The sequence below is a fragment of the Acinonyx jubatus genome, chromosome D4, assembly GCF_027475565.1.
Source record: "Acinonyx jubatus isolate Ajub_Pintada_27869175 chromosome D4, VMU_Ajub_asm_v1.0, whole genome shotgun sequence".
NCBI lineage: Eukaryota > Metazoa > Chordata > Mammalia > Carnivora > Felidae > Acinonyx > Acinonyx jubatus.
In genome coordinates, this window is record NC_069391.1 from 73744071 (window position 1) to 73770046 (window position 25976).

Here is a 25976-nt window from a genome sequence, read left to right on the forward strand (position 1 = left end):
TCGCTTTCTTCTTTATGCGAAATATGAGGTGTTCTTTCCATCGTTTCTCAAAAGGCAGGGATGAAATCTTGTCCGGTGTCATCCTAGGTGTTTTCTTTTTGGGAAAGTAAATAATGGAACCCAGCACTTGAGGTACAGTCATGAGGTCAGAGTATTTGGGTATCTTTTCTGAAACTGATGTATACGTGACTCTGGAAACCTTTGTCTAAGTCATCCGAAGAAATACAGCAATTTTGAGTGCAGAGGGCTTCTGTACCTTGTTTGTTCTTTATTATTTTTTTCAATACAGTCCCACCTTACCAGCCCCATTTTGACCTGTGGTCATCTATGATCTGCATACAGTCCCTGCATTTTTTCATTTCTCTCTGTCATGCATTTGCACGGATTTTTTCCATCTCGATTACTGAGGGTACTTATTCCTATTGAATTTCATTTTTATTCTGTGGGAACATCCTTTCAAGGTCGAGATCATTTAAACTTTCCCCCCCCCCCACATCTAGCATTTGTAATCCAACCCAGTTCATTCTCACGGGATAATAGATGAACTTATTAGAGAAAGATTCATAAAGAATTGCATCAGGAAAAAGAAACGTTTTTGTTAATACTGTCAGTAAAGACATGGGATGTGTTAGATTTCAGGACAGATCCCCACAGTCTGTCATTCAGTATGAATCTCCGATTGATTCCAAGTGTATAACTTCGCTGTTTACTTACCTAAAAGATATATAAAGCCGAAAATCCAGTACTTGAATTTGACCTCATATTTAGTTTGTGTCGGTATAAAAGAGAACAGGGAAATCAAGAGAAGATACAATACACCCGCTTTTCCTTCCTCATCTGTGGCCTGGTCTCCCGTCATAGAAGGAAATCAGGTTGCTTAAGTGGGCCTCTCACTAGCACCCCTAACATTGTACACAGTAGGTGGTCTGTGTTAATCACTCCTTATTCATCCTGAAGTTTGGGTTGCAAGCATATCGTAATGTCCCTTGTCATTAAGGAAGGAAGGAGCATTTTTTGATTGCTTGTCCTGTGTGAGTTCAAATTTCCATGTAGAAGAAAAGGAATATTTTTGGAGAAGCGAATTTTATTTGCTACCTATTCGCTTCCCAGCCAAATTGGCTTAGTCTCTCCTTTTTCTCTCTGTAAGGCAAGTGTTTCTTTGAGAGAGAAAGCCAACTTAGAATTCTGTAAACTTTATTTTACAGAGTTTAACATTGTGCTCACATTTTTCACAATGACATTACATTTTTTTGTTTAGGAAATTGAATAGTTCAGTGGAGGTTTGTTTTTTTTTTTTTTTTTAATCTACCTGATTATTTAATGTAAATAAACTCTGTTCTTCCAGTTGGATGGTGGGGATCATGATGGGATGGCAGTTAGTAAATAATTCTGTTTCTTGGGCAAAGGATTGAGACGGGATCTTGTTCTCCCTTGCCCCTGCTGCTTGGTTGACTCTAGCTTATGCCACGAGGCTGTCATCCGTGGGTAGAAGGCCCTTCTTCACAGTGGGTGCATATTGAGTTCAGGACAGTGGTCAGCCCAGGATACTTCTTTTTTCTAGAACTTGTAACCACACAGGTGGCTTTGTGAAGATTGGGGCATGTCAGCTTTAGAGGGCAGCGCATTCTCCCAGTCCTTGTGTATGTGTGCTGGGTCCTCAGGCGTCTCAAACACTTCAGCGTCATTGTTTTGAGCCTGACCTTGTTGGAAAGGTGGGCTTAACACTGCTTGTAAGAGCCTGTCGGGAGTAAGTTAGTTTCCTCATTAATTTGGTAACATACCACAATGACTTCTATTCTAGCCCCAGTTATTACAGCTTGTCGAAACGCCCCAGGTCATTTTTGTTTCCTTCTGTCACCCATGAGAATTATTCTAAAACAATTTTTGGCCTTTACACCAGTGTTTTAAAAATGGTTCTCTATCTGGATTCGTAACAGGGCACAGTGTCCTAAATCCTAAATCCTAAATCGTGTTACAGGTAACACGATATTACATGCCTTTCTGGAAACTTCAGCCTTGGAAGCCAAACTGAGTTTTCAAAAATGCACTGGCTGCGTATGGATAAGTCATGGCCACGTTCCCAGTTGTGTGGAATCTCACCAGGTAATGATTGCATGTGGAAGTATCCCTGATTTACCAAAGTGCTGTTTCAGGAGCTGCCCTCATCGCAAGTGTGTGCCTTATGTAATCTCAGTGGTCAAGATTCGTTTTCAGGAAAAAATGTGGTTGTGCTGACATTTACTTGAAGCAAATGAAGTGTAGTTCATATCTGTTGAAATTGAAATTAATAATACATGAGTGCTTTTCCCGACCCTCATTGTGTGTTCTTGCATATAAATTTTTAGAACTCATGGTAAATCAGATGGTGCAGAGGCTGTTTGATTCCCCCCGTCTTCTCTGTTTTCCAGTGGGTGGCTTGCTTGAACAAGGGAGTGCAGTGAATAAATTTATCAGCAGCAGAATCTGTATTGACACAATTATATTTCTTGTATTAAAAATAAAACATTTTGGTCTAAAGGTTTCCATTTTCGTAAGTATCCTTTGTTTGCAAAAGAAAACCATCTTCTGGATGGCTCTTGACCATGCTCCCAAGTGTTCCTTTCCAGCTGAAAATGAGTTAAGGGACAAATGTTCATACTGGGTCTTTTTATATTGGCAAGTGTTTCCCCCTCTGATTGTTCCTTTCCTCATAGTCCCTGGATGATGAATAAGTTAGAAGAAAACTTCACTGATCTTGAAACCATAAAAACTTTGTGTACCAGTGCTTTTTAGGTACACAATGCAGTCTGGCCAGCCTCTGTGTGTAAAATCTCCCTACTGCTTAGCAGGGACAGTCTGCACGCACTGGCTGAGTGCTTTGGCAAAGCCAGACAGTCTAGGTTGCAAAGAACGCTCAGCCCCTCTCACATTTTCACAAGGAGTAACATCCTCGCACGCAGGGCCGCGCCTCAGTAGCAAAGGACTGAAATGTGCTCCTGGGCCAAGAAATGCAGCCAGTCACCTGGTGTAGTCTTTACCCCATGCAGCCACGGCGGTATCTCTGACGTTAAGAAAATTGTGCGTTAGGTTGTAAAATCTTCTCCTGAGTTAGGAGGGAAGTCTCCAAGCTGACTTTGTTACTTTTAATAGTTTCCCATTCCCACACATAGGTAGCCACCACTACGTCCTTCATAACTTTGCAGTAAGCTTACAAAGGCTTTTTTTTTTTTTTTTTTTACAAAAGGCAGTACTAATTAGATACATGCAGATAAGGGGGGGAGCACTAGTAGGTTTATTCCTTATTGTGTGGTAGGGTTTGTTTTTTCTTTTCTGATTTTTTTTTGGTGTGTGTTTAAAAGCCAACTTTTTTGTGTGTTTGAGGGGAAAGTTGGGGAGGAGGAGGAGGAGGAGGAAGGGGAAACAGGCAATTTTTTTTTTTTTCTGGTTGGTTCCATATCTCAGTATAAAAGACACGCCTAATGAATTGGGATCTTGTGGGACAGGAGCTATATATTTCTTTTTTTATTGACATAATTGCAGCCAGATGGAAATGTGTAATTACATTTCTTATTATACATATATAATGGATTTGTTTTATGTCTTCCTACTTTCTGAAATTAGCCAACAGGTTAGAGCTCATTTTTCCCAATAGAACTGGGATATGTACCTACATCCTTGTATTTAACTTGACCAACCTCCCTAGAATACCTCTTTATGGCAGTTTGTGTCTGGTTAAATAGGGCTTTAAGTCAGTAGTCTGATTAGAATTAGAATGTGTTGCAACCCTGAGCAGGGAGGAGTTAACACAGCAGGTCTGACCGCTCTTCTTAGAAAGGTCGGCTTGCAGGATTTGCCATTGGCGGGTGGCTGGGAACTTGGGTTTCTAGAGAGTTCCTACCACTGTCAGAACTGATGAGAGTGCCTCATGGCACCTAAACCTGCTTTCCTTTTGGGAGTCTGGAATCTCGGCAGGTGCTAGGCAGACTGCCTACTTGACTGACCCCCGATAAAAATCCCGGACTTGGAGACTCAGGTGGCTTCCTTGGAAGACAGCGTTTCACATGTGTTGTCACAGCTTGTTGCTGGGAGAATTAAGTGCATCCTGTGGGACTCCACTGGGAAAGGTCCCTCGGAAGCCTATGCCTGGCTTCTTCCAGACTCTCCCCATCAGCCTCTTCCCGTTGCAGATTTTGCTTTGTTGTAATAATCACAGCCTGAGGACAACTGTATGCCAAGTCCTAGGAGGCTACCAGGTGAACCATTGAACCTAGGAGTGGTCCTGGGACCCCTGACTCAGACCCCATCATCAGATTCTAAAGTGCTCAATCTGGTTCATGTGTAGTGCTCTGGGCCTGGGTATTCACACTGCAGCCTGGCCTGGCACCAGAGGCTGCCCTGGGTGCGAGAGGAGCCGGGATGGTGTTCAGGTGAGTTCCTGGAAAGCACCAAGTCACTATCCAAATAAATGCACAGTGACGGCATTAGCATTTTTCTTCTGTAATACGTCTTGGTCATTGCCGGGAGCCAGACGTTATTCTGTCTGCATAGAGTGCTCTGTTATTTATCCTTCAGCTGGTCATAGGCCTCTTCCTCCAGACAGGACCGCAAACCCCCACTTCCCCAACATGCTGAGCTCACAGGAGTGATGGACAATGGGGGATAGTGGGGACACGAACTCCCCATGGTCCATACACCTTTCACATTGCTCTCAGGTGACTTTTCTTACACTGTATTGATTATGACTGTCGTCTGTTCAGATCATTAATTTCTTCCCATTAGTTGTAAAATAAGGGCCAGATACCTTCATCTGTCAGTCAAGGTCATCTGATCCCACCCTTCCTTTCTAGCCTTATTCCTTACTGCTCACCTTCAAGCATATGACACCCTGGCTAAACCCAATTCTTGGGCATTAAGCCTTTTCCTTCCTTTTTCCATCTTCACATCTTCATTGCTGTCCTCCCTTCCACCCCTCCCCCCAACCTTTATCCCCTCTACCTGCCAGCTGCTTCCCTGCCCGCCCCCCCCCCCGCCCCGCCCCAACATCTCTGCCTGTGCAAAGCTACCTCTTCCTGAACAGCTCTGATCTCCGTATTAGTTGGAATGTCTGAATGCCTGGGATGTTTTATATTTGTCACGTGTCTGTTTATTAGGTCTGTGCAGGAAGCATTGATGGGAGAGTAGAGACGTGAGACAGGTCAGGGAAGGCAGCCGATAAATGTGCATTATGAAACCGGCTGCCATGGTGGACAGTCAGAGCTCAAGCCTGGGGAGAAGCTGTGGTTCACGGTGTCCTTTCTCACATTGAAAGGACATGTGAGACTTTGTCTTGGCCCTCAATTAATCATTTAGGTGGGGATGAAAGATAGTCAATATGAAAATGATAGGAATCCATTTGTAAGTGTTCAGGGCTGTCCAGTGATACTTGGATATCTGATCACCCCCCCTCCCCTGCCACTCAGTCTTGATTTCATATATTTCCTCTTGTTGCCGGATTGTACAAGTTAGGAGTGCAGATTCCTCATTGAAAAGGTATGATCTTGTAGATATTGGAATTTATCTAAAGGCATGATTGTATGCTGGCACAATTACAGAATATCACAGAGAAAGTATAGTATCCTAGCTCATCCTCGAGAAGTAGGTCTGTGTCGAAAGGACCATAAGGAGATCAGGGACATCACAGCCATTGTTTGCCTCCGTACCCAATGTCTGGTTTGGTGGTCAGTTGGGTCCTAAAGTTACGGAAGATACCTCTGTCTTCCAGTAAAAGCAGCAACTAAATCAAGATTCTTGATTTTTTTTTTTTTTTTTGGGTATGTCTTTCTTGTGTTCCTCTGTTGAGTTCTTCTCTTTGGGTCCATAAACGTTTTAAATATTCATTTCATAATCCTGTCCACTTTGGTCCTTCCCTGGCTTTCCCAAACGGTGCAATCTCTTTCTGTAGATCCTTTCTGTGGGGTGGCTTAGAGCAAGGAATAAGTGATAAAGTTGTTTCTCAATTAGACTGTCATTTAGGGGGGAGGAAACATGTTTTCCTTGGATTCATTCTCATCACCTACTGAATAGTCTTGTGTGGAAGACTTGACTGCTCAAGTAAAAAGAATTCAAAGAAAAAAGTGAAAATCCCTGAAAAATAGTATCAGGTTCTCCCATATTGACGAATCCTTGTCTTCTGAGTACCTATACAACCCTTCTACGTTGTGATGCCCTTCCACTTGTGTGATTTCATTTGAAACAGGAAAGATTGTGATGGGAGTAAACATACACAGTCCCCATCGTGAGTGGCCCGGAGAGGTTATGTGACCTGGTGGAGTAGAGTCCTCCAAGTTAGTCCTACAACTTACAAGTATTATAGCACCGGTGAAGTTTTTAGGCCTCACAGCCCCAGCTTCTTTATTTTTAATCTAAGGATCTTGTGGGACAGGACAGTCTATGGGTTGTCCTGAAGAGTAGAGAAGATGGTGAAGACAAGCACATGAGCGCATCTTAGCGAATGTTTCTTTTTCTTCCCCTCTCAGTCTCCAGTTAACAGGAGCCGGGACTAGAGGAAAACGTGGGCCTTTCAACTCAATACATGGCTTCTTGAAAACAAACCAAAAAAAGTACAAAGGGGCATGACAATTCAAAATAACACTTTGTATAATTTCACTGGCTGATACTGCCTCATGATTATCGATAGCTGTTCTGCTTACTGAGTGCATTCTAATAATCCACTGTGTGGGAATATTTGTTTCTTGACCAAACTCAAGACCCTTAGTGCCTTATTTTATAGAAATAATTGTAGAGAAATAAATGTCTTTGTTTAGTCTCTTTATTTCTTTACTGTATTCTGACAGAATTAGATGATTGCTACTCAGTTAATCACAACATTAGGGGGGCATGATTTGTTTTTTTGTTTTTAACCCTGTGTTTATTCTGATTGGTTGGTGTATCTGTTTTGACCGGTTGGTACATTTGTTCTGATTGGTTACTGTGTCTGTTCTGATTGGTTGATGTGTCTGATCCAGTTGTTAGGTGTATACTGTTTGCTTGTTAGATATTTTGAATCTCACTGGGGATTACATGCTCTTAAACGTTTTCTCTTTGTAGGGTTTTAGGATGTGTCTTTTAAGAGGGAAGGTTATTTTAGTAAATTCTACCAAATTAAAAGATGAATAGTTAAGAATAAGCTAGTTTCCTGTTTATGACTCTTTCTGAGCAAGCGTTCATAGTTATTGTCTAAAATAATCTTAAGTGAATGCTAATGGGACTATGTATTATCAGTCCCACACTGGAAGGCTAATTATCCGTCTGTAATCTTAGCAAATTATTATGCTTGTTGGTGTAATCCATGTCAGCGAGGTGACACATTGTAATTATGTATTCATTTTCGCTAACTCTTTGTCTTCTACATGTATCATCAAACAGGCTTCTTTTATTACAGTTACGGTTATTCTAATGGCAACCACCTTCACTTGAAATGACACAAAAACCTTCCCTTATCTCCGAGCCACATGGTCTTTCTTGAGACGTAAATGTGATATAGCATCTGCTGCACAATCTTTTCTAATGATCTGTGTATAGAGACCTTAAAACTGCTTTGGTTTCTGTGTCTGAACTGTTGGATCGTTAGATTTACCCGTGGACTGATGCGTTTCTGTGAATTCCACTGCCATAAATATGTGGGCCTATTTTTTATTGCTCTACATTAGATTTTTCCCTATGGATGATCCCATAGTGTTCAGTCCAGGAAAACAAATGAATTGTTAATGCTACTCCCTTTTGACTGCTCTCAATTGTAATTTAAGGTGGTATATCAGATTTTGGTTACTAATAGTTTCTGTTTTCTAATATTTGAACCTTTGTTAGATGTTTTTCTCAAATAAAAGTGTCTTGTTCTACTCGTAAGAGCAAATTTATTTGTTAATGTGTGCAGTGAGTACTTTCTAAGCATGTTAATTTACTCTTAAGTTATAATCTAAAACTGATGAGGGATCAATCTGTTTTGGCTTCAGGAAGACTAGATACTCATTTAAGTGTTACGTCCTACTAGGGCCTTAATAACATTATTTTGTTTTCCAAGTAGGGAACTAACTCACTCACGGGACCTTGTTCTTTCATTATTCATATTGACTTCAGATTTTCCATATTTGGTGATTTTTGGTAGGGTAGCATATGAAATTTGATTTTAGAGTTGGCTTGGAGCTTCAATAATAATAAATTGTTTCTTTGTTATTCCTTTTCATGTGTGTATCCTCAGCTCTTAGCATACACGAGGCCCAGAATAGACAAAAAATACTTGTTGAAATAAATAGCTCCCCAAAGTTTTGCTCACGTCTTTCTTTTGTTCAGTCACCTGGCAAGAAAATGAGGTCTGTACGCTGACTTTGTCTTCAGAAGCCTGATTCCTTCGTTCTTGTGCAGATTGGCATTATGTAATCTTTCTACTATTGGAGAACATTTTCTGTGACAGCAGACTCCTCTGGGTGAATGAATTTATCAGCTGTTGAAATACTGAGTTTGTGTTTAGAAAAATGCAGAAGGCTTTGTCTGCCAAGCCTAAAGAGGTTGTTTAGCAGAAGAGAGGGGAGGTATTGAAATCAGAAAAATTTGCTCTCTATTGATGACCCCCATGCTGGTCATAACTTCCCAGTTGGAGTAAATTCTTTTGTTAGATGATTGGAATTGAATCTGTAAGCCAAAATTATTTGCTTGCTGATTCTGTTTGCGTTTTAGGAGAAGGATAATTCTAAACTTCTGCAGTTACCCTACCCGTGCTGCAGATCGATGGCTCTCCATTGCAAATTCATCTTTCTCTTCAAGCCTTACTGCAGTGGTTCTTAAATACAGTTAGTAAGCACTTAGGTTTTTGATTTCTTACAGCACAAAGTAATACTGACACTTTTATTTGAGAGTGGTTCAACGAACCTTAAGACTTTATGTGGTGTTTTCTTTTTGTTTGTATATGTTGATGTAGCGGAGGGTGATTTCTAAGTAACTATGTAATCAGAGAATCTGAAGACATTTCCATAAAGGTAGTGGGGTGTGTGTGTGTGTGTGTGTGTGTGTGTGTGTGATAACTAGATTCAAATCCAGTGCTCCAGGCACTTGTGACAGGGAACTGGTTACAGTGATGGTCCAGATGTGGAAAGTAAAGGGAATGAGGAGAACAGGGATACTGTTGCCACTTTTTTCTTGGATAGGAAGCAGAGTATAGGTTTGCTGAGAATCACCAAGCGATACTCGGCGCCAGGCACTGGTTTAGGCAGTTGGTGTTGGGGGTATTTCATAGAAACCAGATCTTCACTTCAAATCCGTTTTGAAAGCAGATATGGTGTAAATCATTTTAAAAACGCTGCAGTCAAAGAAGGCAGCTTGAGCCACGCCGGTGCCGTTTTTCTTACTGTGAGTGTGTTGTCTTTATCAGTTAGTGGGAACGCCTGAGGCGGCCTTCAACAGGAAGCCGAGTGGCTTGACCCTGCCCTTCCTGCTTAGTAAGTGGCCACTAGCTCTGCTTACGCGGGCCTTGGAGGGAGGGCTGGGTGTTCCGGCTGCCGGCTGTGTGTGTGTGTGTGCGTGTGTGTGTCCAGTGTCCGTGTATATGAGCGAGAGAGGGAGACGCAGAGAGATGGACCGTTGGATCCTGTAGGCCGTGGTGAATGCCTTCAGTTAAGGCAATGGTGCACCTCTTCCCCGCAGCTGCTTCCTGGGCACAAGTCCCTGCTGTGGCGCATCCTCTTCCTAAGGAAGTCACTGACCATATTGACTCGTAGTACAGGGACAGTTTGACCGGAGCGTCTTCCAACTCCCCTTTTGAGAACTCGGCCCTTGGGGAGGATATGCGGGGACGCCCGGGACCGCCCCTGTGCACAGGGCGCCAGGCACAAATGGCGTGGCGCGCCTGCAGCGGGAATCTGGGGCCCGGGTGAGGACGTGGGCCCGCCGCAGCCTGCCTTGCACCCTTCTCAGTCAGCTCGTGCATCTGTTGCTTCGGCAGAGCTGTCTCCTGCCTGAGACCTTCACACGGGGAACCAGGCTGGCGCGACTCTTGACCACGAGGCGGGGGGATGGGGGGGTGGGGGGAGCTCTGTTACCTGGTGAGAGGAGGCCAGCCAGGCCTGGTGGGGACCGAGCACGGGGAGGGGGTTGCGAAGGCAAGGGGTGGCCCAGAGACAGATCAGTGCAGCAGGAAACTGGAGCTGGAGGAGCCCTCAGGAGTCTCTGGAGATGAGAGAGGCGGAAGTGGGCGTCTCAGCTGAAAGTGGGAGGGGAGCCCACACCCTTTCAGGTGGCGTTTTAAGGAAGAGAGTAACTGCAAAATCCGGGACCCTGGTGGGGGAACCCAGACGGGTTCCCTCCATGTGACTCTTAGCTGGTGGCACGAAAGCTCACAAACCATCTGTTAGGATGGACGGAGCCCGGTGGCTACAGGTGTGGCACCAGCATCACCTGGCCAGGACTCGAATCCTGACTCCTGACTCCTGACTCCGGGTACTTGTCTGCATGATAAAGGGCAAAGGTCACTTTATCTTTCCAAAGCTCTCACTTGACTCGTCTGTGAAATGGGGGATAATCACAGTGATTGTTGTCAAGAGTAAATGAGAGACTATGTGTTAAATATTTTGTATGGAGCCCAGTGGTAGTAAATAAATACTCACTAAAAGTTAGCTGGTGTCATTGTTGGATGTGTGTCTGACTTATGTCGGTGGAAGGAAAGAACAATTAATGATTGTAAAAAGAACACATCTTATTTCTTATTTAATGAGATCAGAACAAAGCATATCCTTCAGACTGGATTCTTTTTGTGAAATAAAGGGTTACAAAATTAAGCTTTATGCAAAGGAAAGGCATCTTAAAATCTGTTATTTTAGGGGCGCCTGGGTGGCTCAGTCGGTTGAGCCTCTCGGCTCAGGTCATGATCTCACGGTTTGTTAGTTCGAGCCCCACATCGGGCTCTGTGCTGACAGCTCAGAGCCTGGAGCCTGCTTCGGATTCTGTGTCTCGCTCTCTCTCTCACTGTCCCTCCCCTGCGTATGCTCTGTCTCAAAAATAAGTGAAACATTGAAAAATTTTTTAAAAAATGTTATTTTATTATTTTTATTTGTTAAGTGATCTCTACACCCAATGTGGGGCTTGAACCCATGACTCTGAGATCAAGAGTCGCATGGGCTACCAACTGAGCCAGCTAGGCACTCCTTAAAATTTTGATTTTTAAAAAAAATTTTTTAATGTTTATTTTTCAGAGAGGGGGAGAGAGAGAGAGAGAGAGAGAGAGAGAGAGATATACAGAGACAGGGCATGAGTGGGGAGGGGCCAGAGAGAGCAGGCTCTGAAGAAGGTCTAGGCTCTGAGCTGTCAGCACAGAGCCCGACATGGGGTTTGAACCCACAAACTGCGAGATCATGACCTGAGCCAGAGTCAGACACGTAACCCACTGAGCCACTCAGGTGTCCCTGATTTATTTTTTTTTTTTTGACTGCTGTCAAAGGATTTCAGTGACAATGTTTGTGCCTGTTGTCATGTTTGCAGTGAAAATCGGTACGTTTTTCCATTATCAAAAAATAGAATAAAATAAAGCCCCAAACCAACATAAGTTCAGGTTAATTCAAGAAACGTTGGTAGGAATTGGTCCTGGGAACAGCAGAGTATTTTTTGGTACGTGTTGAAGAGCTCTTGTGTCCTGACCCTGCCTGGGTCCTTACTGCACTCCTCCAAAGGGGGCCGTTTTATGTGGCATTGTGACCGTGTGCCTGTGAACAGGGAAATGTTTAGATAGGGTGATGCTTCCTTTATAAATAAGGAATTCTTTAGTCTACCTTCTGTCTGCAAAGAGTACTCACATAGATTCCTTAGTTTTTTACTCCTAAGGAATTAAATTTATCAAACACATATTTTACAAATGAAGACAAATTCTTGTCATCTTATGAAACCAAAGTCTCTAATGAAAATCAAGAAGTGAAGATTCCGGGGGCACCTGATGACTCAGTCGGTTAAGCAACCGACTCTTGGTTTCAGCTTGGGTCATGATCTCTTGGTTCATGAGTTAGAGCCCCGCATGGGGTTGTGCGCTGACAGTGCAATGAATGCTTGGGATCTCTCTCTCCCTTTCTCTCTCTCTGCCCCTCCCCTGCTTGCTCTCTCTGTCTCTCTCAAAATAAATAAATAAACTTAAAAAATTAAAAAGAAAAAGAAATGAAGATTCTGTATGGCTTGACAAGTTTCAGTCATACAGAAGGTTGTGTCAATGATACCGTTAAGCTTCTACTCTCCGACTTTAACTTTAGACCCTGAACCTTCCCCCACCTTCATTTCCCACCTCAGTTGTGCTCTCCCTGGTCACATTAATATTGCTCTGAATGATGAAAGTGAGGAGAAGAAGAAGAACACAGTGGTTAAGAGCGTGGCCTGTGGAGACTGAGAACCAGAGTTTGCATCTGGATCTGCCACTTAATAGCTGGACCATCTTGGAGAGGCTACACGTCTTCTCGATCTCATGTCCTACGTGTATTTCAGCTGTGAATGGGGTGTTAATAGTACTTTCTCAACTGTACTACCTTTGCTGTGAGGATTAAGTCATGAGTTTGCAAGTGTAGGGTACTTAAATTTGTCACATGGCAAAGCACTATGTATCCATTAACTGTAATTTTAGAGCATTGTGATAGAGTCCTATGAGCTGCTGTGGCAAACATGCCTCATATCAGTGACTTAATTTAGTAGAAGATTGTTTCTCATTATTTGAAGTCTAACATGAGGTTTTTTGTTTTTTTTTTTTTTTTTTTTTTTGGACTGGTGGGGACCTATCAAACCAGGTGGCACTTGTTCTTAATAAAAATATTCACATGTTAGAATACCTACCCTAAAAGAGGAGATCTTTCAGCTGAACCCAGCGTTAGTCATATATGGTCTGTATTTAGACCCAGCCCCAAGAAGCTGCTGATAAAGATATACCATGGGACTACTTTGGGTTTTTCAGGTCAGAGTTTTTAAAAAGTCCTGCAGGAGGGAAGTTGATGATTTGGAAAGGGGCAGGGGGTAAAAGTAAGCTGAAATATAGGAAAGCAAAGAAGTAGTTCAGTCTAGATGAAAGTAGAAAATTGTGGTCCATGTTGAGGGCAGGGAGGAAGGGGACTTTGGGTTTGGAATGTTGTTAGTGATCGAGACGTGTCATAAGCGGGTCTGGAAGCAGAAGCTTCTCACAGTGAAATCAGTACGGTTGCACATCACCAAATAGGTGAACCTGAAGTGATAGCAGCCCGTTAGGAAGGGTGGATGAAATGTCCCACACAATTCTGAAGGGATAGTAACAGATTCATAGACATCTCATCATAAAGAGAAAGCAAGCAGAGTAATAAGGCTGATTAAGTCATTAGAGAGTATTAATGTGTTTTTGGCATCCAGAAATAACTACAGATATGCCTTGTCTACAACAAACTTTGCGTATTTGAAGTAACAGGACTTCGCTAGGGAAAATTAAAATATTTCCTCACTTCCTAAGGATTTTCCCCTAGTCTTTGTTTTCAGACCTCACTAGCTTAAAAGTATGATTTTATGAACTACCTTGAATTTGACATAAATCATTGCAAAATGATACTTTACAGCTAAACTAGTCTTGAAATATTTTTTTCCCGTTGACAATATTTCAAATAATACTATGAAAGTGAATATAATAAATTATAAATTTATCTGGACTTTTCCTCATTAGGTCAATACATACATAAATCAAGTGTGTTGATATTCCTTTGTTATTTGCTTAGTTTTGCTTATAGCGAAGACAAATCTGGAATATCTGATATAGTCTACTTATATATCAGCCGTTAGATAGATTTTCTGACAACTAATTTAAAAAATTGGGTATCAAAGCATATTTCTCCATGAGAAGGCAAACCATAAATTTTGTGGTTTAGACTTGTAGGGCATATTTAGAGCTAAATTAAGTTGACTTGCATTGAATTTAAGAGCTTCTAATGCAAATGAAGTCACCATGCATTTTATATGAGGTTGCCATTAAGATAGTCAGATATTCAAACTAACAGTATTGGAATGTGCTTTATAGATTAGGGATGTTTTAATATTATAGTAGGGAAATGATAAAAATTAATTCCACCTAAAATCTACCTTTTCTCTTTTGTTTCAGATCTCCTAGCTTTTGAAAAGTTATAGAAACAACATAAATTGTTTCCATACCTTCTGTTGGGGTTACATGGATTAAGAATTTTCCATCTTAGGGGCGCCTGGGTGGCTCAGTCGGTTAAGCGTCCGACTTCGGCTCAGGTCATGTCTCACGGTTTGTGAGTTTGAGCCCCGCATCGGGCTCTCTGTGCTGACACCTCGGAGCCTGGAGCCTACTTTGGATTCTGTGTCTCCTTCTATCTCTGCCCCTCCCCCACTTGTGCTCTGTCACTGTCTCTCAAAAATAAATAAATGTAAAAAAAAAATTAAAAAAAAAGAATTTTCCATCTTCATTTTTTAGGAATTGTTCTTCTACTTCTGGGCCTTTTGCCAGATCATTGCCCTCTGTCACTCAAAAGTCCAAGAGGCTTAAAAAAAAATCACAAAATATATTTCCGTGTTTCTAATTCTTTGTTTTCAGAATAAAACTCAGTCCTGTAAAGCAAGATACATAGCATTTGGTGACCTTAGTCCTTCCAATCATTGCCTCAGGTGTGTGTGACGTAAATGCCAGAAGCCCAATGGGAAGCATTCACGTGCTCGTGGAAATGAAAGCAATTGACTTGTCAGTTTTAAGTGTTTCTTGCACGGTTCAACTTTGCAGAGGACAATGGCAGGAAAAAAATGAAGAGAGGCGAACCAAGAGGGAATGGAATTCTGAAAGGAGCTAACAAGGTAATGGGTAGGATGGTGAAGACAAGAGGATGGAGTGTTGAAAAGTTGATTCTCACAGCAGTTCCGTCTTGTGCTGCTTGTTGCCCTGCTGGTCCCCGTCAAGGACTGTACTATTCATTACTACAACATGTCTGACTTGAGGCCTTTGCTGGCGTTTGAGGCCGTTTCCATTCCACAGTGGTTTCCTACCTTGAATATATTCTTCCTGCTATGGTGAGAAATAGCACTGACACAAAAAGGGTAAAACGGAAGCGTGTATCTCTTGAAGTGATCGATTTACCGTGGTGAGCCTCCCAAGTCACCAGAGCGTCCCAGCACCATTGACAAGCACCTGCTTTACCGCGAAGGGTTCTCCGACTGAGCAAGGGCTAGGCCAGCTGCAAGGGCTGAACAGCCATATGTCAAATATAAGTGGCAAATATTCTCAAACGAGTGGAGAAGCAAAAAGTCTTTGTTTTACTTTGTGCAGACTCTATTGTGGAGATTGAAAGCAGTTTCTATTGCTTGGGTGTGTAAGTTGCCTTGAAATCCGAAATTAACAGGACTCTATCAAATACATGTCGAAGGAAATTCATTTGGCATTGAGATAACTGACTCCAGTAGAGATTGGCTTTTGTACATATAAAAAAAGGTCAACATGGAGGTATGTGAGGAATGCTTTCTTAGGTCATGTGTGTCTAAGAAAGCAAGCAAATAAACATCTTCTCTTTGTGTGCTGAAAGGCCGGAAGCACTGTCTGTTGGCATACCACAACTACTCTCAACTTCTGTGAGTCCATTTTTCAGGACCTCTGTCATCTAGAAAACTGGCTAGGCAAAGGTTTTGGATTCCAACTCCTTTTTATACTTAGACTGCTGGCTCCAAAGACAGAACTTGTGATAACGTTAGGTTTACACACGTGTGTGCTTGTCTGCATGTGCTCACAACCCCCCGTGAGTTTTCAGATGCTCAGGGAAAAGTGTGGAAAGCCTGATGCCTTTGGGAAGGACTCAGGAAAAAAGCTCAAAAGAAACTCATTTTCCACAGAAATCCTATAAACCCGTGAGGCCCTGAATACCTCCAGAATAAAAGCACAACTCAGAGTTTGCAGGAAATCTTTCCAACCTTCTAGTTATCAAAATACTATGAACATATGTGGGCACAGAGTTTTCATTAGCTTTTGTAAATAACCAAACCGGAATACGTGTCAGTTTCATATAACTAGAGACATGGTTTAGGAAAAACTCAGACTTAAGTCATTTATGAGATTTAAAAAATGATTTTCAGAAGGGAATGTACATTACACTTAGGATAAAAAGAAGTGAGGGGAAAAAGGGCATCTCTCTGTTTTTTTTTTTTTTTTATACAAATGTGATGTCATGTATCAAAACATTTTCAGCAGTAGTACTGGATGAAAAGAAAATTAGTAGTAATGTATTAAAACAATGTTTTAGCAAGCTGTTGGTAGCAGAAACACCCGATTCTAATTGGCTTCAGCAAGGAGGAAATTAATTCTTTCACATAACCAGTGGTCCAGAGGTAGAGAAGGCTCCAGATGTCCCAGTGCAGTGCTCTGGTTCTCAGTGGCTCCTGCTTCTGTGAGATTCTTTTTGCTTTACGCTCATAGCAGCACCAGCCACACTTTCCAACTCCTTATCCGGATGTAGCAAAAGCAGAGACAGAAAGGTCTGTTTCTTCTAGTGTTTTCCTTTTTGGGAGCGAGGCACACTTCCCCAGTGTCCCTCCAACACATAGCCACCACCAGTATCAATATTCAATCCTGTTTTGAGTCTGAGAGTCAGACCTGCCTCCGGGGTCGGCTCACTTGACGGGGAACCAGACCTTGGACATAGTGATCGTCTCATTCAGGATTCACACGTGAACTGAGAGCAAGGTCACACACCATCCCTTGAAGTGTGTGATGGGACGGACACACTAGCTTTGCTAGCAAGGGTTAAGGGGGGGTGGGTGTTGAGTAGGCAACCGGAGGTATCTGGTACATGATGGAACATGATGGAAAAGACTGAATTCTTAAAAACACGATAAAATGTGTCTATCAAATGAAACCTTTGGTTTTCTAGGTTACTTTAAAAATTAATATTTTTGTACGTAGTTATTTTTGTAAAGAGAAGATACATTTTGCTAAAAAATAAGAATTTATCTTGAAAAATATCCTGAATAGAGCAATTACAGCATTTGGCACTGGGTTGGGGTTGAACATCGTTTTATCTTTTTCACCAAGAGTGAGGGAGTTGGAAGTCCGTAGCTGAAACTCATCTTTGATCTGTTTGGGACAGCTGTTGGCTTCCTTGCTAAATCTCATGAAGTAATGTCCAGATGAAATAAGAGTATTTAGACTTGAATCAGCTTTCAAAAAAGTCACTCGTACTTGAAAGAGGGTTTGGCAGTGAGATTAGTGAGAAAGATACTATTGTGTCTTCATAGAATCTTGCAATGTGTGGATTTTTGACAAAACTTTGGGGTCTCCCATCATTGTCACTAGAATGATAATGGCAACATCTCTCCTTTATTCATCACCTGCATGTTCTGCCAGGCCCCATGCCCAATGAGTGGTATGTTCATCTTTTTTTAAAAAAAATGTTTATTTTGAGAGACAGAGAGAGCAGGGGAGTGGCAGAGAGAGAGGGAGGGAGAGAGAGAATTCCAAGCAGAGCACAGACCCCAACGTTGGGCTCGATCCCATGAACCGTGGGATCTTGACCTGAGCTGAAATCAAGAGTTGGATGCTTAACTGACTGAGGTGCATCCCCCACTTTTTTTTTTATTAAAAAAATTTTTTTAATGTTTATTTTTGAGAGCGAGAGAGAGAGAGACAGAGTGCGAGCTGGGGAGGGGCATAGAGAGAGGGAGACACAGAATCTGAAGCAGGGTCCAGGCTCTGAGCTGTCAGCACAGAGCCTGACGCAGGGCTGGAATTTACGAACCACGAGATCATGACCTGAGCCAAAGTCTGATGCTTAACCGACCTAGCCGCCCAGGTGCCCCCGTTTTTTTTTAAAGGATGAAACCTACCTGGCATGCTCCCATCCTACAAGGGTGGCAGGTGGGCATGGAAACCAGGACTGTCCAATCTTGACGCCCGTGTTTCCAATATATCATCTTCCTTCAAAAGAAGAAACATGAATAAGGAGTGATTCTGGCCTCTATTGATGGAAAGGTGCTTAATCCAGTCCCTGGGCAGATGAATCACATGCTCCAGCATGCCTTTTGGTTGCAGTGTGGCAGGTGTTAAAGGAAGTTCCCTTTCCCTGTCTCCCTCCCTCCCAGTTAATTCTTCTCACTGCAGTTGGTTATCCTGTTGAAGCAAAATCAGCTTTATTACTGCTCTGCTGAGAGCCATCTGGGGGCTTCCTATGGGAGTAGAAGCTAAACTTGTAGAGGATGTACTTGTCTACCTTCTCTGTCCCTGCCTCCCTCCCCTCCATTCCCTGACACTGTCACCTTTTACTCTTCTCTTTCTTCACTCTGCTCCTCGTTCCATCCCGCTTACTGTTCCTCGAACCCATCAGTGCTTCCTTTCCATTTTCAGGACTTCGCCTTTGAGGTATGTCCATCCCGGACTGCTCCCCCAGCAGAACCAGCCTGGTGCGTTCCCTGTTCATTTACGGGCCTGGTGTTTGTCTCCACCTACTAGAAGCTCCGTGAGAGGTTTTATCTGGTTTTGTGTATTGCTAGACCCCATGTGCCGGAATGGGACCCAACACGATGGCTTAGTAAATACCGTTGGCCAGATGATTGAGCGATTCGTCCACAGACCACAGCCCTGGCTGTGGACCCCGAGGGAGATTGACAGGAACACAGCATTGCTTACTTGGCAGACCTCCTAAATTTAGATGCCTCTGTCAGGTGAGGGATGTTCAACCCTTCCCTATCACCTGGGGTGAATCACAGTTTTGTGGTTTTGTTCGGCATCTTATAGTCTGACATTCCTCAAAACGTGGAAGCTAGATGTAATTCTTAACTGTGAGAAAACTTTTCCAGTCTGGCTTCAAGCATTGCAGAAGTCTTGAAGGCAGTCACCCAGAAGCTTCCATGTGTCGATGACTGTGCAGACCCAGAGAAACACTCCAGATAATATTGACCCTTATGTAGTTTTTGCATGGTGCTGCTCGTAGATGATAAGCCCAGTGAAGGCGGAGCTTCATATCGAATTGGTACTGTTTCTGCTCCCCCAGCAGCATGATGGCCGACCAAGAGGAGAAAACTAAGTCAGACTAACCAGCCACAAAGAACACGGGTAGAACAGGTGAGTCGCATTTCCAGATGAAAGATGCATAAGGCAGTGGTAGTAACCAGCTTTGACAGATTGAACCTTTGCACCTTTGCACCCTGAGTAGCGTCTGTCGCTTAGACAGTATTTCTGGGGTGCCTGGCTGGCTCGGTTCGTAGAGCGTGCAACTCTTGATCTTTGGGTTGTAAGTTCGAGCCCCATGTTGGGTTCTGTGGAGTTTACTTAAAAGAATAAATCAAATCTTAAAATTTCTTTGACCATGTGCCAGATACTGCGTTAAGAGCTAGGCATATAGTGATAGAAAACAGAGTATCCTCATGAATCTTGCAAGCAAGTAGGAAAAGCAGACATTTAACCAGGACACACATAAATAAATGAAAACCCATGATCAAAACTCTGAGGAAAAAGAAAAAAAAAAGTAGGCAGTGGGTGAGGGAGTCATGCTGGAACAGGCCAGGGGGGACCTCTTATAGAAACTCAAGGCATGACCTTTGAGTAGGTGTGAGAGTCCTGCTTTCAGGAGATTGTTTCGTGGCTTTCATTAGCAGTAGTCACAGGGAGCCTCGAAGGTCAAATCTGGATCTCTGTAAGAGGGTCCACAACATTGGGAAGTTTAATAAGATGCAGAGGTTCTAGAAAGAGAATGGCAGTTTATATCAGGCAAGCAGTGTTGCTTAGGGCAACAGGGTTCTGTTGCATGGAGTGTGTGTGCGTGTGCAAATAGCACGTGTGACCAGGATATTGAGGCAGCGGCTATGGGACGAGGGGAAGGAGTGGCGGTGGCTGTAATCCACACGGTGGAAGAATAAGCAAATACTGATGCGGGATTTACTGCAATGCTAGGAAATTCCAGGAGATAGCCACGGCAGTAGAGGTGGTTTATACTTTTTGGTGTCCGTGTTTCAAATCATAAGGCTGTGTCAAGTCAGACTGTTAGAGGAAAACACAAAAATAGAAAAAAAGAAAGAGTCTTCATGTCGTATGAACAAGATCAAAGTTGGTTTAAATTTGCTTTGAATGATGGCGGTTTTTAAAAATTCGCTTGCGCTAATCTAGCAACACCCGGTTGCTTATAGTGTTTTTGCACTGTTAGTCCCTTGTACCTGTTAATAGCATGTAATGAGTAGCATACAGCTCGTCTTTAGTCTGTGGAATATGGGTTCTGCAAAGATGACTGCTCACAATTAATTGCTTCAGCTTCTTCCATCGTCTCAAGTGATACGGGTTTCTACAGGAGGAAAACCAAACAAACCCAAACCTCCGCAGACTCTTTTGAAAACCATTTTAAAGCAACTAGTTTATGTCCACACCATAGAATTGCCATTTCTTTGCCATGATGTCCGGGTGTCAGGACCCGCAAATGGTAGCCGACTTGATGTCGAATTCTCCGCCTTCTCCCCTGAGCTCTCAGATGCCTGAATGCAGCCAGGCGTGAGGATCCTTCCATTATTGACTCAGAAGCGTGGTCCCTTTGTCGGCTTCCGTGGTCAGTCAGGCCGTTTTTCTCCCTGGCTCTGCTCAGGGTGTAGAAGGAAGCCCTGCATCATAGCCCCTGCATTCTTGAGATGCATCTGTTAAAACTGCAGTTCCCCCGAGAAGGCTGCCGCACGTAACACTCCAGGATCCGCATGGGGTTAGCGCTGCGGCTCAGTTCCTACAGGTCCTGGGGACACCGTAATTATCATGACTTCATCCCACACATTTGAACGTTATTGTGATAAGTCTGTGATGGCAGAGAGCTTCAGAAGCTTAAACAAATCTACTTCAGGGCTCTAGCCTATACTTACAAATATTACCTAAAAGGTTACTCATAGCTAGCTTTTTTTTTCTTCTTCAAGTTTTGACCCAATTTCTTTTCAGAATAGACTGGCAATTTACCTGTCTGTTCTCCATGGGCCAACTTTTAGGGATGTGATGTTGTGTGAACGGAGTTTTTTTCATGATGTTGAAAAGAAGATATTTTAAGACAGTAAAGCATATTAATTTGTAGATTCCTTTTTTTAATGTTTATTTTTGAGAGAGAGAGAGAGAGAAAAAATATGAGTGGGGGAGGGGCGGAGAGAGAGGGAGACACAGAATCCAAAGCAGACTCCAGGCTCAGAGCTGTCAGCACAGAGCCCGAGTCGGGGCTCGAACTCATGAACAGTGAGATCGTGGCCTGAGCCAAAGTTGGAACCTTAACCGACTGAGCCACCCAGGCTCCCCGGTAGAAGTGTTCTAAAGGAAATAAAAATGTAATGAATTTATCCTTTTCAGAATCTTATATGTTCCAAGGACTTGGCTAACGATTTCATCAGTAAGGCTCTTCATAATAGTTATACGGGTAATTGACCTGAGGTTCGACAACTTCCTGGCGGTGCCCTGCCTGGATACCTGACCACTTGTTGTTTTTCTATTTGCATTAAGGCAGTGACCAAGATGATTTTTGAGGGGAGGGAGATATTCCTTGGAGGACAGGATAAAAGGTTAGTCTTTACTATTTTTAGTATCCCCCCCACTGCTGAGCACAGTGACCCATGTGCTGCGGATCCCAGTCAAGCCTGCTGTCGCCGACATTAAGTTCAGACTGTGACTTCCCAGGGAAGAATCTCCTTGACTAAGAGAGTGGGTCAGGGTGAAAGGTCCCTTGAGTCACCAAACTCTTCTGTTGATGATAGCAAAGCCAAGACCAGACGTGCCAGTGATGCTGATTTTACGTGCATCGGTCACTAACACATTTGCTGGGTTTCCATAAAATGCGAGAAAGTGATCACAGACCAACTGCTCATAAATCCGCCAAACCCCCTACAGGCAGAGGGCCTTGAGAGAAAGAAGCTAAGGGCACAGCTGCCAACTGAGGAGTGAGGCAAATAGCTCTTTGAAGAGGCCCAAGGCCACACCATTCTCCCAGGGTCCCCTGGAGAAGTGAGGGGTGAGGCTGGCTGGCTGTCTGTGTGAGGAGATGTCTCCCAGCAGGCTGAGAACGGAAGGGTTGTGGACATGCCCGAGGCTACCCACAGAGGAATTTGGAAGTGAATAAATAGTCACATCTGCACATTCCCTTAGAAGATTTTTTCACAGCTTGAACTGGCTACTAAAAGGTAGGCACCCCCCCTTTAAAGAACGTTTAAAAAAAACAAGGATGCAGTTGCTTTCTGTGAGAGTATGCTTGCTGTTGATGTTCAGCTCTCTATAAATGTATATTAAGTAAATGTTACTACCATTTGTGAGTATGGTAGTGAGTATGTGAGTATTCTATTAGCTGTTAAGTTAAATTAGCTGTTAAGTTAAAACCAAAATGCCTGTCCCTATGTAGAAGGTGTGGAAAGAAACACAGTTTCTTTCGTATTTGGTCCTTCAGTATGGCAGAGTGCAGAGTTGAAATATTTGAAGAGTTCAGGCATTGGTATATTATGCAGGTACCAGTTGGAGACCCACATACGTCTTTTCTTTATGATGCTTCTCCAAAAAACGTTTCTCTTGTTAACGCTTAGATTTGGTTTGGGGTTTTGGTGTTTTAGACCAAACACTGGATTTAGGTAAAGGATTCATTAATGAGAATGCATTTTTCACTACTGCCCAATGAATATTTGATGGCATTTTTGTTGCCTTGAAATGGTAAGATGCCGTAAATACCTCTGAACAAGCTTTTCAAGAAGTTCATATTACTTCTCAGAAAAGCTGACGTTCGCCTAACCATGATAAGGCAGGGCTGTAGTCTCCCTCCTCCTCTTGGGTATATCGGTCTCTTATATTCAGCCAACTCCATGAAAAGGTGTAGGATTTCCCCTGAGGTTTCAGGAGCCCATAATGTTATTACCATAATTGATCGGTCTTAAAATTCTTAAATTCTTAAATAAGAAGATTCACTTTTTATTTTTTCTTTTTGCCAACACCTGCAGTCAGATGGTTCCCTGTTTTTTTTTTTTTTAATAGTGTGTGTCAGAAGTGGCTCCTTATAAAGACTAGGATCATTTCCTTTTCATAAAGCTTTCTGAGAATAGTGATACTGCTTTGCTAAAAATGTCTCTTCTGCAGAAGAAACTTTCCCTAAGCACGCAAACATGATGAGTGTGTGTGAAATGTGGCCAGTAACGGTAGCCATACTTGGCAAAGGCGAGTGACAGGAGTGAACCCAGGTTTGTGCGTTGTCAGCCTGGGAGGGTTTAGATGTGGCCCAGCCTCCAGGTGGGAACCTGAACCGCATCCCAAGAGACATGCCTACCTCAGGAGGCTAAACACAGAAACACTCTCCTCAAACCTAGCGAGTCAGTTAATTAACTGGATTTATAATTCCATAATTGAGACTCACTCTTATGGATGGTTAGGCAGTTAACTAGCCCTATGGAAGTGATATGGAATTCTAATCAAGGTGGAATTGAATAGCAGGGTAGAAACTCGGCAGGTCCGTGGCTTCTGTGCTGTGGGAAAAAGGGATCTGGACCAAGGATGAATACCTGGTTAATAAGGTCTTGAGAAGTGCCTGATAGCTTTTTCTTTAAGACTAGGGATGCAAGATAGAACTATGAAACATGAGAAAAATGAGATTTAAGTTGAGATTGGCAAAAGGGGTATTTTATTTTTATTTAAAAAAATGTTTATTTATTTATTTTGAGAGAGATGGAGAGAGTGCAAGTGGGAGAGGAGCAGACAGAGAGGGAGAGAGAGAATCCCAAGCAGCCTCCATGCTCAGCACGGAGCCCGATGCGGGGCTTGATCCTGTGACCCTGAGATCATGACCTGAGCTGAAATCAAGAGTCAGATACTTACCCGGGTGAGCCACCCAGGCACCCGGGGATAACACCACATCAGCCCACTGGACTTTTACTTGGTCTCTAAAACAGAACATATAAGCTGGGAGTTCATGACCAGCTATGAACTGACTTGGGTCACGGTAAATGTGATTTTTGTCCCTCTACATTTACACCTGCCTCAGTCTGCTTTGGGGTCCTGTAGCTGTCCCTGCCTCCTGCCATCAAGGCTCCCCGGCTGTGCTGTTTGGCAGGATTGGATTTTGTCAGTTGCCTCCCACAAAGGAAATGCTCAGGAGGCATATGTTGCAGCGCCTTTCCGAAATAGTTGAAGATGTCACCTTCATAAACAAAAGGACTGGATTTATTTTCTTTCTCCCTTCCCTTCTTTTGATGATCAAAAGACAGAACATTTTAAGTACTCCCCATTTCCCCCCCCACCCCCTTCTTGACTGATTGGAAGAAATGCTGTTACATGGCAGAATATTGGCAGTGAGTAGAAATACAAAGCAGGTTTAACATTAACCTTATGGAGGAACAGTGCAAGACCAGTGGAATGATGAAAGAAAAGGCTTACTAATAATATTACATACTAGTATAATTAAATAAGTATGGAAAATTTCGTGCATTTGAATGGTGGTCTAGATCCTAACACTTAACCACTCACTTTCAAACAGAAGCTATTTTTGTAAGCACGTAGGAGTCTAGTAATATTTTTTGGCTAGAAATCATTTAAAGTTTACATCACTGTATAGCATGGATTAAGCAGGTGCAAGGAAATTGAAGAAGAGAATGTTTAGATTTCAGAAAGTGAATTCCATGTAACTGTGAGAGGTGGAGCTTGGATTAGTGCCACAGTTTTGTGGAAGACGCTTTAGTGACACAGTGTTTCTGTGCCTGATTCTTATACACACACACACACACACACACACACACACACACACACAGGTACAACATGTGGGAGTATTCATTGTCCAGAATTCTAGAATTCATAATTTTGCAACCAGATATGAATTCTAGAATTCATAATTTTGCAACAGTGATTCATGCAAAATCTTTTTCTTTTTTTTAAACCATATATTTGAATAAATTGTGAATTATGGATTTTTTTTCTTTTTTACTAGCAAAATGGTATCTTTTGGAATGACTTCTTAATTGTCCACGGTAAGGTTTATATCTTGCTGGTCAAAACATCTTAACATACTAAGGTCAAGTTCAGAATTATAATCAAAGAAGGTACTTAAGAAATTTTTTTTTCCAGGGAGTCTGATTATAAAAGAATTTTGTAGTACCATTACCCGTAACCGAATTTTTGTCTGGTATTGTATGTCTTGTCTTCATTTTGTACATTTCTTTTAGTTTTATGATTAGATTCTTAGTAATATCTGCCTGCCACTCCCCCTTTCTTTCCCTTCCTAGGATCTGAATAAATACAGCTTGATGCATGGTCTTCATTTATTGTAGCTAATTAGAGAGATACTTGATCCTGGACATGTAAGGTCTGGTGTTATCAAGCACCGATTTATAAGCTACAGGGACTGTCCTTTGTTGATGTTATACACACCATCTCAGTACCCCTGCAAAAGAGGTGGTGTTACGTCTGTTTACAGATCAGGAAATAGGTTCGGAGAGCTTCAGGGACTCCTCCAAAGTGTCAGGTCAGGCCGCAAGAAACATAGTTGATCCAGGATTTAAACTCAGCTGTGTCTTACCCCCACACCATGGTTCTTTTTACTGTGCTGCATTGCTTTTCCTGTAACTTTTGCCTGTTTCAGAAATTAATTTATCTCCTGGAACAAGCAATTTTTTCTCTCTGCTAGGTGTTGTGACCTATTTTCTGTTTCATAAGATTTGCCAAGGACATAATTTAAGACAGTCTATGTTTTTAATTTTTCAATATGTTGTTGGTGTTTTGTTTTGAGCAAATAAACAGTAACAACAATCAGATAGTCCAGAAGCTAAATCACTGAGCCAGACTTCACAAAGGAGAAACAAAGAGCTGGTAGCCATGCCAAGTGAGTTATCTCTTGCACCAGGTGCCAGTCCTTCCCTCGGGCATATGCCTTGGAGCCTTTGGGCCTCAGGAGTGCTTGTTATTGGCTTAATTATTTAGCTCAATAACTGTTCCCTTGTGCTTTCACAGTTGTACACTTCTGTATTAGAAAGGGATAAATATCTGATTGTGGTGAGGCTGTGCGAATGTAGTTTTGGTGAAA

At 42.6% G+C, this 25976-nt stretch overlaps 1 protein-coding gene and 1 long non-coding RNA gene across 2 annotated transcripts in view; both read left to right on the top strand.

The window, feature by feature from the left end:
* Positions 1–25976, top strand: part of GNAQ (G protein subunit alpha q) — a 311423-nt gene that overhangs the window by 20956 nt on the left and 264491 nt on the right. The gene's annotated exons all lie outside the window — the stretch shown is intronic.
* LOC128312231 (uncharacterized) lies at positions 18017–24685 on the top strand. The gene is made up of 2 exons (XR_008291248.1): positions 18017–19045; positions 21287–24685. It is a non-coding gene; the product is annotated as an uncharacterized LOC128312231 (long non-coding RNA).